This window comes from Heliconius melpomene, chromosome 14 (genome assembly GCF_056956725.1).
Source record: "Heliconius melpomene rosina isolate 202511_hmr_F chromosome 14, ASM5695672v1, whole genome shotgun sequence".
Classification (NCBI taxonomy): Eukaryota; Metazoa; Arthropoda; class Insecta; order Lepidoptera; family Nymphalidae; genus Heliconius; species Heliconius melpomene.
Genome location: NC_140402.1, coordinates 1,536,133 through 1,553,508, shown reverse-complemented (window position 1 = coordinate 1,553,508; position 17,376 = coordinate 1,536,133). Strand labels below are relative to the sequence as shown.

General features: G+C 34.9%; 1 protein-coding gene across 2 annotated transcripts in view; it reads left to right on the top strand.

Moving 5' to 3' along the window:
• LOC146531869 (oxysterol-binding protein-related protein 9) overlaps positions 1–17,376 on the top strand; it is a 58,231-nt gene that overhangs the window by 30,477 nt on the left and 10,378 nt on the right. The window lies entirely within an intron of this gene.

Here is a 17,376-nt window from a genome sequence, read left to right as displayed (position 1 = left end):
TTCTTCGCTATAGTAACGAGGAAAAGCGTGTCATTGAGTTTCGCCACTAAGCTCACAATGCCTCTAGAATTCGGCTGAAAATCGGGAACGGACATGTCTTAATGGGAACGGAGTGTCTTAAAACTAGGTTCAGGCTCCCTATGCTTACTCTGATATGTGCCAATACAATTTGAAGCTCAAAAATATATCTTTTTTTATTTATTATTTAAATATGGTAAACTTTTAAATACAACTTCTCCTTCAATAAATAGTACATTTTTAATTTTATGGCAATGGATGTTAAAAATGATGAATATAAAGTTTAAACCTAGAAAATGAATAAGCTTTTTCTGATTTAATATTTTTTCTTGTTTTTAGTGGCGAGTTTTGTTCAGAAATTAATTAAAATTATTTGTAAAAAAACCGTGATAAATCTTTAACTGTGTTTTTAAATATTTTTAAGTTTCATTTAAGTATTTATTGCACTATGATAGGGATGACGAAATTTAATACTACTCTTAGCCTTCACTTACTTGTACGTACTATGCCTAAATAGAATATTCCCGACGAATAGTTCTCAAAGCCTTGACCCATAAAGATTATTTCAGATAGATCTCAGACCTCTCGAACAGTAGTTCCTGATCAAAGTGCTTTTATTCACTGTTTTCAATTTCAATCTTTAAAAATTCACTTGATGGTGAAGTTGTGACTCATGTTAAATTTTTTACGGCTAAACTTAACTAGGTTCCCAGGTTCCCTCTGCCTACCCTGCTATAAGCGGTATATAACGTCAAAACCTAACATAGATAATCGAGTAAAACTAAAATGTATCACTTTTCTCTTATGACTCATCTTAAGTTATTTACAGATTATTGTAAATATGAGGCCATCGTAGTACAGTCGATTCCCAGTCAGGAGTATGAATTACTATTTTCATTTCTTTTTTCTTTTAGCATCACGCTGTATCCCTCAAACAGCAAGGTGGGCAGAGGGAACCTAGTGTAAACACATTGAGTGGCGGAACTTAACGCCGCACTTTGCATAAACACCAGAGCGAAAAAATGAAAATATTAAATATTTGATGTCCTCGAATGGGAATCGACCGCACAACCTGTCACGCTTACAGTCACCCTTTGTGCCCCTACGCCACGACTGGCCTCTAAAAAAACTTCTTGCTTCTCTAATTCGATTAACTGCTATTAACGTATTAAATAACAAAAAAATTACATAAATTAGTACTCCCAACATTCGTAGGGTTTTTATCGTCTCAAGTAATATTACGGCTTGGAGGGCAGCCTTTCGAAACGTCACGCGGCAGTCCTTGACCTCGGTCTTGATCTTGATCTTCAGTAACGCGATGGAATAGGCAAGGAAAAGTGAAATGTCGATTTTATTTGTGTTAGTTTTTATATGGAAATATCATGTTTTTTTTTAGTAGATTTAACTTTAAATTGTTTATATTATGGGATTCGATGCAAATTACAGTTTATCACGCTTTGTTCCATATAGCAGGGTAGGCAGAGGGAAACGTTAGTGTTGTATCACTTCCGACGATATTTCTTATTCAATATGATATTTTTTTAATACAAAAGTACATACATTTGCTCAGTATTGATAGAAGTGTTCCATATTATGTGAAACGAAAATAATTCTTTGTTAAACGAATTGTAAATGATCAGGCATTATTTATTCGAGTTTCAATAATCCTGTAGAATTATTCCCCGGATTCGTCATTGTGCTCCTAATTTATGAAATAACTTCTGAAGATGGAATCTATTAAGATATAAGTAATACGCGAAGGAATTATTTATATTGACTTATTTTTTCTTAGTTAGCAGAGTTCACACAGAGATAGTGTTAAAACACGCCGTTTCGCATTTTCCGCCGAATGGTAGGAACTAGTGGAACTCAAAGGTGCGCTTTGCCTGATACCAGAGCGACGAAATGAAAATACTAAATATTTCATTTCTTCGAGTGGGTATAGAACTCTGCCCGTACGCCGAACTGGCCCAAATATTAAATATTGATATCTTACATACATCTTATATATAAAATACACTGTTACCTGTAACAGTTATTTAGAAATAAAATATACAAAATAAGAACGTAATACCTTATTGATTTTTTAGTACCGTGAGAAGACTTCGAAAGTTGCCATATGAAATAATTCTTGACATTATAATATTATTCTATTCTTTCTGTCATACGCCACACTTCAAATCTTATTTATTTGTCAATGTCATCAAGATATTTAAATTCAGTCGAAATTTCTGATACAATATTCATATTTTCTTAAGTAAAAGTCTCCTTTTTAGATACCAGTTTTTATATATATATATATTTTAATTTTTCGCCTTCTTCTTTAAATTAGTATTCTCATTTAAATTTGTGAAATAAATCTATCTTCAAGTTATATTTATATAAAATATAAAATGTTATACTTTTGTGCATGATTTTTTACTACAATAGTACTAGTTACTTTTAATAGTATTGCTTTTAATTTATTTTTACTTTACGGTTTTCTAAAGTCGTTATAAGTAATTTGAAAAACATTAGTTTTAATTATTTTTGAGTCATTATTACTTCTTTTACTATTATTAAATTTTAATTACTAAACACGCTTTAATATATTTCTATTTGTGCACCAGTTCATACCAAAATTCAATGTGATGATTGAAATAATGATTATTTGTCATATTTTATCATTATTTTTAATGACTTAGAAGTTTTACATAAGTTTAACGAAACGAGTGTGTGTATGTGTGTGTCTGTGTAGTGCAGATTGTGATGACTCTTGTGCTAAATATCAAGTGAACAATGATTCGTGCGTTGACTTCTAGACGGTGGTCGTTACGTCGGGAAAGCGAGAGGTGAGGAGAAATTGTTTTTATTTAATCAGTCAATAGATACGTAGAGAAAGTAGAGAATAAAGATATGTCTATAGAAGTTAGCAAAGTAAGCAGAGGGAACTTGGGAACCCAATGTTAAGACATTTCCGTTCTCCAGTTTCACCGATTTCATCAAGGCATTGCTTGCGTGTTGAGTGGCGGATCTAAACGTCGCGCTTTGCCTTAATACTAAGCAAAGAATTAAAAATATTAAATAGACAGTAAATAGTTTTTATAATATTAATAAATGTTTATATTGAATCCCATTACTATTGTAACCTTATAGATTATGGTATTTTAAACATTTATAATTATGTCAACACGGTCATTCTCTTAATATGATAATGCTTATATTGGATTAAAGGGTTATACGTTTTTATGCTGTCGATACAATTAACCTAGTAGGTACGAAGGAAAGCCTCGTCCTTTGTTTTGTAATACATATATATTTTAAGTATCGTTTAATCTCATATGACCCTATTGTTGAGTGGTGGTGGTTATGAGTTCAATTCCTATCTTAAACACACAAAGGAAAAAAAACGGTAAAAAATATATATATAATACACTACCACGTTGCATCCCGCAGAAAGCAGGATAGGCAGAGGGAATAGGGGAACCTAGTGTTAAGACACTCCTATTAAGGCACTTGCGTTTCCCACCTTCCCCCGAAAACAGCACTGCACCTTGCGTTGAAACCAAAGCGAAGACATAAAAATATATGAAAAGAATAATTTCCTCGTGAAATAATCGAATCCACAACATGGCACACGCTTGGACCCCTGCAACACGACTGACCTCACAATCTATCTCCCTATATCTTCATTTACATAGTACTTTGACCTCTGAACCAAAAGCAGGTACAGAAATGTATATTTAATATGAAACCTTTAACCTTTACAAAATAATTTCGGCCTTTGAATCTAATTTTCATTATAAGCTCCACCTACCTAGCATCGTCTAAATTGTACGCCGCAAACTTATGATATCAAAGAGCTTCGGGATGGGCGGATCTTTATTATTTTTAATCAGACCCTCGATTTGACCTGACGTCTTGTTTGTTCTTCGTGTTAATGCTCTGAAAATATATTTTTTTTTATATAAATGAGATTTTGATGGCAAAGACATTTTTAGTACATAAAATCTCATTGTAGTAACAGAGATCTTACAAAAAGATGATATATTGAAAAATAAGTTAATATCCATAGTATATGTGTACTAGGGTCCTCTCCTCTCGCGTTGTCTCGTTTATGATAATAAACCTTTTAAATCTTAAAGGGCAAAGATACCATTTTTTTTGTAAGTACCTACACCATTTATGATAGTGTTTCGTTAGGTTAGAAAAAATGAATGAATGAATGAAAACTTCATTCTCTTTTGGTCCAGCTTGCATACAAACTTACTTAGATAGAAACATTTTTTGTACTGTATCCCGCATATAGCTGGGAACCTAGTGTTAACTGCTTTCCCAATATGACTGGACGCATTGCGTATCGAGTGGCTGAAGTCAACGCCGCGATAAAATATATACGAAATTAAATTTATTTATTACTTATTTTTGCGATTTAAACAGTGATTTGGGTGATATATTTACTTAAACATTCAATAAAAGCACCTAAATTGCCGAACCTTTTCCCTTTTTATGGTTTCCAGCTATAAAGCTTCGTGGGGTCTGAGGGTGTTCACCTCTAAAAGTGTATTTAATTGCAAGGGTTAAATGAAGGATGCTTACACGAAACGTGAGGATATGTTGTTTATTATTCATCATAAATTACAACTTGTTTTTGAATGTCATATTTTAGACATAGTGTTCTGTATTAAGGTCATTCGTGGCGCAGGGGCACAAGCGTGTGTTCAACCCTGTTGGTTGATTGGTTATGGGTTCGATTCCCGCAGGGCGTTTAGCTCCACCGCTTAACAAGCAATGCCTCTAGAATTCGGTGGAAAGTGGGTAACGGTAGTATGGGAATGGAGTATCTTTTAACAAGGTTCCCACGTTCCCTCTCGGCCTACCCTGCAATGTGCAGTATGCGTAAAGATAAAAATATATAAATATCGAATTATATAAATTTCTAGAAACAAATTATAGTTTTAAAATAGATGCTTTCAAACTATAAAATGTACCATCTCCATATTTCAACTTCAACTATTAATAGTAAATGAAATTATTTGGATCGCATCAGCTGCTCTAACGGTGCACTTTACCGTTTACGATCTGAAGTTACGCGAGATGTTACCCACGATGCAATCTTTATTACGTTTTTTTATATACTTCTCTATTATTTATGGTTGCATTTGAGGTGGTGCAGGGAAACAAGGGTGTGACTGTAACGCGACGGTTGTGAGTTCGATCCTACTCGATGAAATCAGTTATTATTTATTAATATTTTACTTTTTTCGCTCTGACACCAAGGCAAAAGCCCGGCGTTGAGTTTCGGCACTCAACACTCAATTCAAATTCAAATTCAAAATATTCTTTACTCAAATAAACTTTTGAATTGTCGAATGAACATATAAACAAATAGCTACCACCGGTTCGGAAGGCAGTTCTGCTGAGAAGAGCCGGCAAGAAACTCAACAGTTGCTGTTTTCAAAATCAATGGTACAATTTATTACATTTGCTGGCAGCTATCCTGCATTACATTCAATAGACATTAATTCCATACATGCTTATCCTCTAAATATTCTTGAACAGTGTAATACGCTTTACTTGTTAGAATTTTTTGACAGATATTTCAAATTTTGGTAGTGGCAAACTAAGAATACACTGCGGAATTTTATTATATACACGTATGCTCAGACCCATAAAAGATTTATTAACTTTTTGGAGGCGAAAGCTTGGCGTAACAATCTTATCTTTATTTCTCGTTCCTATTATATATTATATTCCAATGCTTGGGAAAGTTGGGTGGAAAGTGGGGAACGTACCATGCTGTATGCGGGTTATAGCGTGAAGCTGATTTATAGATACATCGTTAACTTGTAGTATGCACCATTATCTACGAGTACCTATAGAGTAACGATTTTCTTTTCTGTAATTACGGTTAAAATTTAAACGTGATTGATAGTGTTGTAATTATTATTCTTTCAAAATCATAATTGAGAGGCAAGTCAAATGAAAACATTAAATATTCCGTTTTCTCTAATGGGCATCGAACCTACTGTTTCTTCTTAAATATAAAAAAAAATCTAGTTTTTAAAAAATATATATTTTCATAGAACACCATTTCCTCTAATAAAATAACATGACGCACGTGTTTTTCTTGCGCTTGTAATTGTAATGAGTCACGAAACAATAAAATAACAGGATAGCTCGTTTAAGAAGCTGGTGGCGTGTCGTTCAACCTCCGCCTCGCATCAATCTTTACTGAGAATCTAAATTGTATAGAAGAATTAACGGTTGCCTTCTGTAGAGGTAGCAGGTTCAATTTCATACTGTACGAACGTGAGAATTAATTTATTATATAAGATAAATATATCTTCAAGACAAAGCGAAATTTTGAGTGACGCCGAAAGTTTTCGAGAAATTTTGCGGGAACACCGTGTCGTAGTTAGGTTACATTAGGTTCCCTCTGCTTATTCGGCTTTATGTGGGATGCAGCGAGAAACTTCGAAAGAAGTGCTATATTTGACGTATGTTATGAGTCGGCCAGTAACGAACTGCTATCAAGTGTATAACACTGGTTCATAATGTCTATTTAAATATCAAAAATCAAATCAGCTTCATGCTGTATCCCGCACACAGCAGGGTTAGGCAGACGAAACCTAGTGTTAAGACACTCCGTTCAATACTTACCGCCGAATTGCGTGTTGAGTGACAGAACTCAACGCCGCTCTTAGCCTAAACACCAGAGCGAAGAAATTAAAATATAAATATAAATAAATATTTCACTTCGTCGAGTGGGGATCGAATCCATAACCGTCGCGTTACAGTCATATCTTGTGCCGCTGCGCGACAACGGCCTCAAATATCGAAATATTGTTTAATAATCCATTTAAAATAAACCAATTCCATTATTTAAAAAACATGTGGTAATCTAGAGATATTATGTCTAACAATGCCATATAAAATTCTAGAAAGGAACCGTGCACATGTAAAAAATGCTCATTTATGTATGTAAGTACTGATAGTGTGTTTGGAATCACAATGCTTGGAATGACGACGACGATCATTCAACTTGTACATTCCTTTTAACGATCAATAGTATACCTTTACTTAACCTTAACATTTAAAAAGTACAATAAAATAATTTACCTAATTTACTTAAATTACCTAATTTACTTAAACATTCGTAGACTTTTAATGTCCTTTGTCAGACACCCATAGACCTAATTACCAACTTGAGCAGTGCTTTTTACAGACTTTTCTCTTAACTATGTTGACATGACACAGCGCGGCGTTAAGTTCCGCCGCTCAATACATAAAAAAATATCTCGAAAATTAGGGAGAAACTAGAGGAAAGTGTTATTATAGGGAAAGGGAAAGTGTTATTATTTTAGCAGATACTCTTGATATTATGGATATTATAATGAATTCAATACGAAAGTTTCAAATACGAGGTAAGTTGAAAATTTATTCATTGAATAACGAAATTTCCCAAATCTTTTTACCGAGATAGATAAAAAATTGTAATATTAATATGGCAAAGTCGTTTAAGGTGCTTGATTGTACTTTTAGCTGCCGAATTAAATTTCAATTAAAATATTTAGAATAAATTTGACAAAATTAACTACTATGCATCATTACCAGGGTGTTTCTGAGAAGGGAATGATGAGGTACAATAGACCAAGCAAAAGTGGTATCCAGGAATACGTTTCTTCGTTTAGAGCTCCATTTTTTTTTTGCTAACCCCTGTAAAAATGTCAGGTGCTAAGTATAATAAAATACTTAATAACCACAATTTATTGTTCCTCTTTTACGTATACACACTTCTAACACTGTTTCTATATAACACTTTACACTTATACACGTTTTAAAACTCATAGTTCCAACAATGACACTGATTTTAAATACTTGAACACTGTCACAATTTTACACCTTACGACAGGCAGAATAACGACGTACTGACTCAATCCATCAAAAACGTCACTTTTTATAGCCGTTCCCTTCCTCTTTTATAAATAATTATGTGGGTATTATTATTTTATATTCTGTAAAATACCCTCACACTGACAATTGTCTTACAGTTCGGCCGTCCTGCACCGAAACACGACCTCGTGTTTCCAAAAAAAAAAAAAAAACAAAGCTAAAAGAATAACTATGGTTCATAACTTTTACATAATTGACTGTAATAATGTCTCTTACAAAAAAGATTTACAGCTTTTACAAACAATATTTAAAGGCAATCTGCCATGTTAAACTAGGGCCAATTTTTACTCATGTAACCTGGCTCAACTTGCTAACCTTAACCTGCGGCAATCTGCTCACTTTAACCTGTGGCAATCTGCCCACTTTAACTTGCGATAACTTGCCCATTTTAAGATGCGGCAATCTGCCCATTTTAATCTGTTAAAATCTACCCACCTTAACCTGCGGAAATCTGTTCACCTTAACCTACGGCAATCTGCCTACTTTAACTTGCGGCAATCTGCCCATTTTAAACTGTGGCAATCTGCCCAACTAAACCTGCAAAATCTACTCACCTTAACCTGCGGAAAACTGTCCACCTTTACTTGCGGCCATCAGCCCATTTTAAACTGCGGCAATCAGCCCATTTTAAGCTGCAGTAATCTGCCCATTTTAATCTGTGGCAATCTGCTCACCTAAACCTGCAAAAATCTTCTAACCTCAACCTGCGGAAATCTGTTTACCTTAACTTGCGGCAATATGTCCCTCGTCACAGTGCTCCTCCTCGACTCCCACTGGCTGCGAGCCAGCGAAGATTAGAATCTTCCGTGAAACGTGGCGGCAGAAGCCTGCTAGGCACCTTACGGAGTCAAAGATGATGTTGTCACCGTTGATGGTCTGCTCGAGGTAGCTCGCAGCAGCTACCTGCGCGTCTTCTTGGCCCAAGTTGGTAGGTGATCAGCTTTGCGGCAATCTGTCCCTCCTCACAGTGCTCTTCCTCGACTCCCACTGGCTGCGAGCCAGCGAAGATTAGAATCCTTCGTGAAACGTGGCGGCAGAAGCCTGCTAGGCACCTTACGGAGTCAAAGATGATGTTGTCACCGTTGATGGTCTGCTCGAGGTAGCTCGCAGCAGCTACCTGCGCGTCTACTTGGCCCAAATTGGGAGGTGATCAGCTTTGCGGCAATTTGTTTACCTGAAACTGGGGCAATCTGCCCACATGAAGCTGGGGCAATCTACCCACATGAAACTGGGACAATCTGTCCACATGAAACTGGAACAATCTGTCCACATGAAACTGAGACAATCTGTCAACATGAAATTGGTACAATCTACCTAACCGAAACTAGGGACCATTTACCCAACTGAGACTGGGGGCAATCTACCTAACCGAAACTGACAGCAACCTGCCCAACTGAAACTGGAGGCAATCTGCCCAACTAAAACCTGGGCAATCTGCCCTACTGAAACTGAAGGCAATCTGCCCAACTGAAACCAGGGCAATCTGCCCAACTGAAACTAGGGCAATCTGCCCTACTGAAACTGAAGGCAATCTGCCCTACTGAAACTGAAGGCAATCTGCCCAACTGAAATCAGGGCAATCTGCCCAACTGAAACTAGGGCAATCTGCCCAACTGAAACCAGGGCAATCTGCCCAACTGAAACCAGGGCAATCTGCCCAACTGAAACTAGGGCAATCTGCCCAATTGAAAATAAGGCAACCTGCCCAACTGACATTGGAGGCAATCTGCCCAACTGACATTGGAGGCAATCTGCCCAACTGAAACTAGGGCAATCTGCCCAACTGAAACTAGGACAATGTGCCCATCTTTTACTAGGGCAATCTGCCCATCTTTTACTGGGGCAATCTGCCCATCTTGAACTGGGGCAATCTGCCCATCTTGAACTGGGGCAATCTGCCCATCTTGAACTGGGGCAATCTGCCCATCTTGAACTGGGGCAATCTGCCCATCTTGAACTGGGGCAATCTGCCCATCTTGAACTGGGGCAATCTGCCCATCTTGAACTGGGGCAATCTGCCCATCTTGAACTGGGGCAATCTGCCCATCTTGAACTGGGGCAATCTGCCCATCTTGAACTAGAGCAATTGCTCTAAAACTAAATCTTAAACTAAACTAAATCATTAAACATCACAATTCACTTAGAAGTAAATAAATCCATATACATGTATACTTTATCTACGTGACATAAGTATACACTGTATACTATACTTTTAACTTCACTTAACTCCATGCTTTATATAGATAAAGCATTATCCCTAGCGGGGCAATCAGAGAGAAAGGAGGGCCAAACGCCACGGCCCCTACATACCTCCCTAGCCTCGTCCACCGTCATCAACCTTCATACATGCTATTTATTTAATAGTATTAAAATTTATCTAGACTGTTTATCAACTTATACAAGACTTCATTAAATTAAATAATTCGAGACTGACATTTGTTATCATTATGACTATCCGATTTGGCTTGAGAATCACTATCGTCAGAAAGACGGTCAAAACTACCCACGCTCTAACTTCATCTATAGCCACTATTGCTCTATAAAAACCCCTCTACACTTTTTGTAATTGGGAGAATATCTTAAATGGCATATTTGTTCTTTTGTTAAAAACTTGTAACCTTTTTATTACGAAAAACTAACAAAAAATTCGTTTTGGTACTTACACGGCGGTTCTTTTATACTATTATATATTTAACCCTTTTTTTTTATACTTGATCTATAATTTTATTACGAATTGTTTCTCTATTTTATTTTCTATATCTACGCTTAATGACTTTAACATAAGACTATCAGAGTTGCTACTCACATTTCAAACCTTAGTCGGCGTTCAACCGATTCCTTTATTATGAATATAATTTAACAACACAATTATTGTCTGCAATTGCTAACGATTGAATTAAAGTACGTATTAAACAGCACTAGCAATACTATATAGAATATTTCTATTTAATAATAGTAATGACACTTTGAATTAAGTAGATTCATTTACTATATAAAAAGTACTTGTAACTAGCACCAGCAACACTGTATTCTATTTCCTTTTGTATAACTTTTATTTATAAGACCTCTAAACAGTCTGTTATTCTCAATTCAATTATAACTAATAATTAATGACACCTTGATTTGTAAATAATACTCTGACAAATATATTTACTTTCTATATTTGATAGTAAGCTCGAAAATATACAAATAAACAATTTGTTTAGCCATGAGAGTCCAACAGAACATGACGCTGCTCGCCTTACTATTCTTATATTCAAACCAATACTGGAACATATATCTCCACCTGCTCATTAGATCGTGGAGTAGAGATAACGGTAACAATGGGCTTAACACGTCCTTCGTGTTTTTAAATGTCTGTCTTATAAGTCAACTATCTGGTCAGTCTAACTGAAGTAGTAAATATAAAATATAACATTTTATATTGTAATTGCATAATTAGCATCTGTTCCTCTAACTGGTTGTACTATTTCATAGTTTAAGAAAATATGTCAATGATTCACAACAATTAACTATTTTTATTACTAATCTTTTAGGTTTTGTTAGGTGCCTTGTGATAAACACAATATAAACATAACCGTACGTATTTTTTGCACTTTGTTGAATTTACTTGAAACATAAATGACTACATCAGTGTTCTGTTTATCTTTTAAAACTGGATTAAAACTTAAAACATCCGCGTGGCTCATTTTACTAGCCATACTATTCGATGTGCCAATTACATTATGGAATCTAGCGCTAGCAGCGGGAAACTCGAGGAATAAACACGTTTTTCAAAAGTTGCCCGCAATGAATACAATATGTCACCAAATTAACCTTTAGACCAGTGAATAAAATCTAGGGCGCCATAACGCAGAAACTACCGCACTATTATCAATTAATTTAATTTGCTAGATCACCAACCACAAAACAATTTCGATATGTATTCCATTAATGAAATATCTACATTAACAAGTTACTTTAAGTTGGGGTCTGCTTATTTAAATTACTTTAATAATTTTTTAAACACATAACTATCTTTTAACTTTATTTTGACAGCTTATTTCTTTTTGTCTTCAACAAGTTATTTTAGAATAAGTTTACAATTTTTATCGTCAAATTCATTTAATTTTTATAAAACAAAATATTCTTTACACGTCTATAAGTTTATTACATCTACCATTGCTATACACTAACCGTTGTTTGATGCTTTGACTTTATAAGACTTTTTTTTTGTTCAATTCTACTAAATGATAATACTGCGGGTATTATAATTTTATTTAGCTATTATTTTAAAATTATCGTAAGTCTTAAACATTATAAATATTTGTTCTGTAACAGCATAACCTAAGTAAATATTCATTAGACACTAAGCACTTCCGTTATTGCCAAAATGCCATCAATAATAATTTAAATATCATAACTGTCTACGGCTGTAACTGTCGAGTTACCAAAACCTATCGAAGGCTCCGTTTCATCCTTATTTCACTTAATATACTATTGACCTTTTATTTCACTTAAAGTTCCTAGTTTAATGAAAGAATTTAAAACAATGCCGTTTACTGAGAATACGTCACTTAATTATATTACTTTTTTTTTTGATTACATTTTCACTTAGTTCATTTACGCGATTCACTTTTCTACAGACTTTAACTAAGTAAACTATAACATGACATTTAGCACACTGTTAGATTTGTTATAAAGGAGACTTTAATTATAGCGACTACTTTGACTTTTGAATCTTAATATCTTATTAAAATTTTGTTACCATATTGTGCCGCTTCTGCACTTCTACTTGATGATTAATATTACTGTTACTATTAATAAAATCCTCGTACCTTCATAACGATGCTTACTTCAAGGAAGACGATTTTCATTGTCTTCTTTAGAAGATGGCTATCTGCACGGCTGTCACGCTAGCGGCAAACATACTGTTCTCGCTTCGGCTTATAAACATGGTCGCTGTTGCTTTGTTGAACACTACTACCACGCTCACTGGCACGCCTGCTACCACGCACCTACGCCTGCTGAGACGTCCCTGTACCTCACGTTCACGTCTTCTGCGATTTCGACTGTACCTTCTGCTACTTGGACGGCGACCATAACTATGCTTTTGACTACAACTTCGGTTATTACGGTTGCCGTGATCGCTTCCGCTGATTATCTCCGCGTCTATTCTGTCTACGATCACCGTCGCAGACGTACCGTATTCGTCGTCGTGCGCCGGTTGGTCTGCTTTGGGCGTAGTAACAACACCAGTTATCTTTAGGTGTTGGATCCCACTTCTGACATTTGTAAAAATGTCAGGTGCTAAGTATAATAAAATACTTAATAACCACAATTTATTGTTCCTCTTTTACGTATACACACTTCTAACACTGTTTCTATATAACACTTTACACTTATACACGTTTTAAAACTCATAGTTCCAACAATGACACTGATTTTAAATACTTGAACACTGTCACAATTTTACACCTTACGACAGGCAGAATAACGACGTACTGACTCAATCCATCAAAAACGTCACTTTTTATAGCCGTTCCCTTCCTCTTTTATAAATAATTATGTGGGTATTATTATTTTATATTCTGTAAAATACCCTCACACTGACAATTGTCTTACACCCCCTAGTTATAAACTATAAAACATAAAACTAAAAACAAATTATTACTGAAGCTAAAAAAATAACTACATATATGCAAAATCACTGTCAAAGATATAAGCGAATAAAATTAGGAAGGGCGAACTATTTTTTTAGAATCTAAAAAAAATAGGATTTTCATCATGTCGTTTTCATCGTAAATATTTTTAGGTACCATAAAAACTAAATATTAAACTTCTTTCATAGAAAAAGTTGATTGAAGCTGCTATATTATTCGAAATACGCAATATTATGTTGTTACATCCAGCTAGGCTTATCTAACATATCCAAGTGACAGCAGCTGTTGCTAAAGCTGCGTAGAATACATTATTACTTAGTAGATATGTCTAGAACTAGAAGATATATTAAATAATAAAGTAAGCTGGTGACACCACTATAGGAACCGCTATTCAAATTCAAAATATTCTTTATTCAAATAGGCAATTATTATAAGCACTTTTGAATCGTCGAATGAACATATGAACAAAAAGCTACCACCGGTTCGGAAGGCAGTTCTGCTGAGAAGAGCCGGCAAGAAACTCAACAGTTGCTCTTTTCAAAATCAATGGTACAATCTATTACATTTGCTGGCAGCTATCCTGCATTACATTCAATAGACATTAATTCCATACATGTTTATCCTCTATTGGAAAATATCTAACTGTATACGCCGTGATTGCTGAACTCAGTCGGGATTGTATTTATATTTTGTAGATTACACATTTATGCCACTGCGTCACAGGGGCCTCGTTCATAATAACACTTTATAATAATATATTTTATATCTTTTTGTAAAAGCTTATTAAGAATATACACAAGTGGCTCGTTTTTGCTGTATAAAGTAACATAAAAGTTATATAAAATGGCTCAAATTACGAAACTCAGATGATAAAAATAAAGAACATTACTAATTTAAATTTATAAAATATCTTTCGCTATTTACAACTTAGTTAAAATGAGTAAGAAAAAATATATACGCATTCTATGGATTCACCCTCTCTCTATCGACACCAAATATGTAATAATTCTGCTAGAGCTGCTTTGCAAAGTATATTTTGGAAATTAATTGATGATGGTTTATAAATAGTCACATTTTTGAAAAACACAACATAGAAAGTTGTTATAACTCTTGCTTGTGCTACTTGCCCCCTCTTTTACTTATTGGTTTAAAAATAAAAACCTTATTATTTGTAAACTACAGACATATGTACAGTCCATGAGGTCTAAACTAAGCCTTGCATTTGTATGAGTGTTTATATATACTGCAAATGTGACGACGGCTGTCGAGCTCCGCGCATTTTTTGCTTGGCCTCAATGGGCTTATACGGTTTTTTGACAACTGGCTTAATTCTCTCTATCTCTTGAACTAATTGCATTGCAAGGTATTTAATAGGTATTTAATAATTTTTTCCTGAGTCAATTTTTAGTGGTTACTCACATAAATGATAAGCTCGGCTTAAGCCTCTCGAACTGTATATTGATGAAAAATCATTTTGACACTCTGCATGTAAAAATTCCTGGATGATTTGTCCGAAAATAAAAACATATTTTTTTTAAATTTATAAATTATCAGTTGACAAAACCAAAAAAACAAAAAAAAAAAAAACAATACAAAAATAATAGACCAGAATAATATAAAATCTTTTGTACTTTAAATTTTTAAACTTATTATGGATACAATGGATTCTGACAAAGAAAGTAATAATGTCAATCGATGCTAACCCTGACTTTGGCCATGAGATACTGTCGGCGGTCGCGCGTCGCTCTAACACGTGCTATTTCACATCGCGTTCATTGTATCATTAGTGTTTTTTGATTCTTCATAGTTTATATACCACACATATAAATAAATCAAATCAGCTTCATGCTGCTAGGCAGAAGGAACCTAGTGTTACTCCGTTACTCCGTTCCCATTTTCCGTGGAATTCTGGAGGTATTACCAGAGAGAGGAATATAAAATTTTCGGAAGGTTGTCCTTTACCTGTGCCTGGTCTCCTGTGTTTGTCACTTGATCTTTTCAGCATAAATATTTACTTTTAATTCCAGTGGCTTCGGAACTCATAAAACAGCTCATAAAAAAAGTAAAAATAAAATTACACGGGTTCACATTTCGTATAATAATGCCACCGATGATAAAATATAAAAGGTTATTTTCTGCCACCCAGTTTTGAACCTTTGAATGGACCATTGCGGTGTTCTAAAACAGCGTGTTGTCGTACATGTAGGTTGAAAATTCGATCCTCTGAGCGGAAGTTAATTTTTTTTTTTCATTTCGTTGCTTAGGTACACCTAGCGCAGCGTTGACTTCCACCATCATCTCGGAAACTTAACTGGAAATTGTTTACGGAGTATTTTAACACTGGCTTGGTCTACCCCGTTATTCGGGCAAAAGCATGAGCCTGATCAGCTTTGAACCTACTAATTATTTCAAAACGACATCCACCGCAAAATTGATCATTAAAAGTCATCCGAGTGTTGCAGTAGAAACTTGCAATATATTCACAACACGTGACGTTTACGCTCTAATTACGGTTTATTAACATACAGCCATATTCCGCTGCAGAGAATCATCTAAATTGTACCGCAAACATGAATACACACTTAACCGAGAGAAAAGTGGATGATGCGAGGCTTCCTCCACTCGAATTGAGGCCACAAGTCAATTTGTATGCTATTAGCCTAATTATATTTCTAAGTTGTAGGACTTGTAGGTGATGTTGTTTACCTTGTGTGCCTCAGGGACGCTAACCCTTTTGGATATTGTTCTGGAGGTTGGTGTTTTAGTTGGGCCTGAAATTTCAGTTTCTGCTAATTAAGTGTTTAATTAGAAGTGTATATAGATTATAATTATAAGGAACTAGCGGCCCGCTCGCGGTTTCACCCGCGTGAACTATGTTATTATTAATTTCTGTCTCCATGACTACAACCTAGTGACATTATGCAAAATTTGAGACTCCTAGCATTTGTAGTAACGAAGTTTCATACAAACTTTCGACCCCCAAAACAACCCCTTAGAAGTCGAACATTGCAAATTTCCGTCTTAGCGAGCACCTACGTCCTATAAGTAACTCCTATGTAAAATTTGTGATTTCTAGCACATGTAGTTTCTGAGATTTCGTGATGAGTGAGTGACCTTTCGATTTTATATATATAGATGATGAAATTGACTTTGAACTTCAACCTGATCTTTGCTCCAACCCTTTTTATATAGCAGATGCTCATTCATCTCTGGAATTCCTAAAGATATGCGGAGGTATCTTTATAAATGAGTATTTTTAAGCAAAAAATAAATTTAATTAATCTGAAATAAATTTAAATTATAATGTAATATTGAACCTCAATCTTTTTGAGATAAAAATTCTCTACAATAATAAGGGAACTTTAGAGTCCCAAAAACTTGGAAATGCATCCAATAATTCCGTGTTTCTTCAAACTATCTCGAATATATTTTTTGACGGCTTATGAAATTGAAAATTATACATTTATATTTCGTCTACTACGAGATTTGTATTTCATCTGACCTGCGGCCAATATGTCCAGTCCAGCCTTTTTATCTTTTATCGTTGTGTCCTCGTACAATATTTAAGCGTGTTCCGGAGTATAGCCACAGGCTTAGAGATGTCACTCGTTGCTATTATACGTTACCTATCTTTTTTACCTTTCTTCCTAATATATTTTCCGTACGAAGAAGGAGAAGAAAATTGATTGTGTATGTTTGAAAGCTCCGTACTCCGTACTTTTTTGAGATATTGGGTATTGAGTGGCGAAACTCAACACCGCGTTTTGTCTTCCAGAGAGGG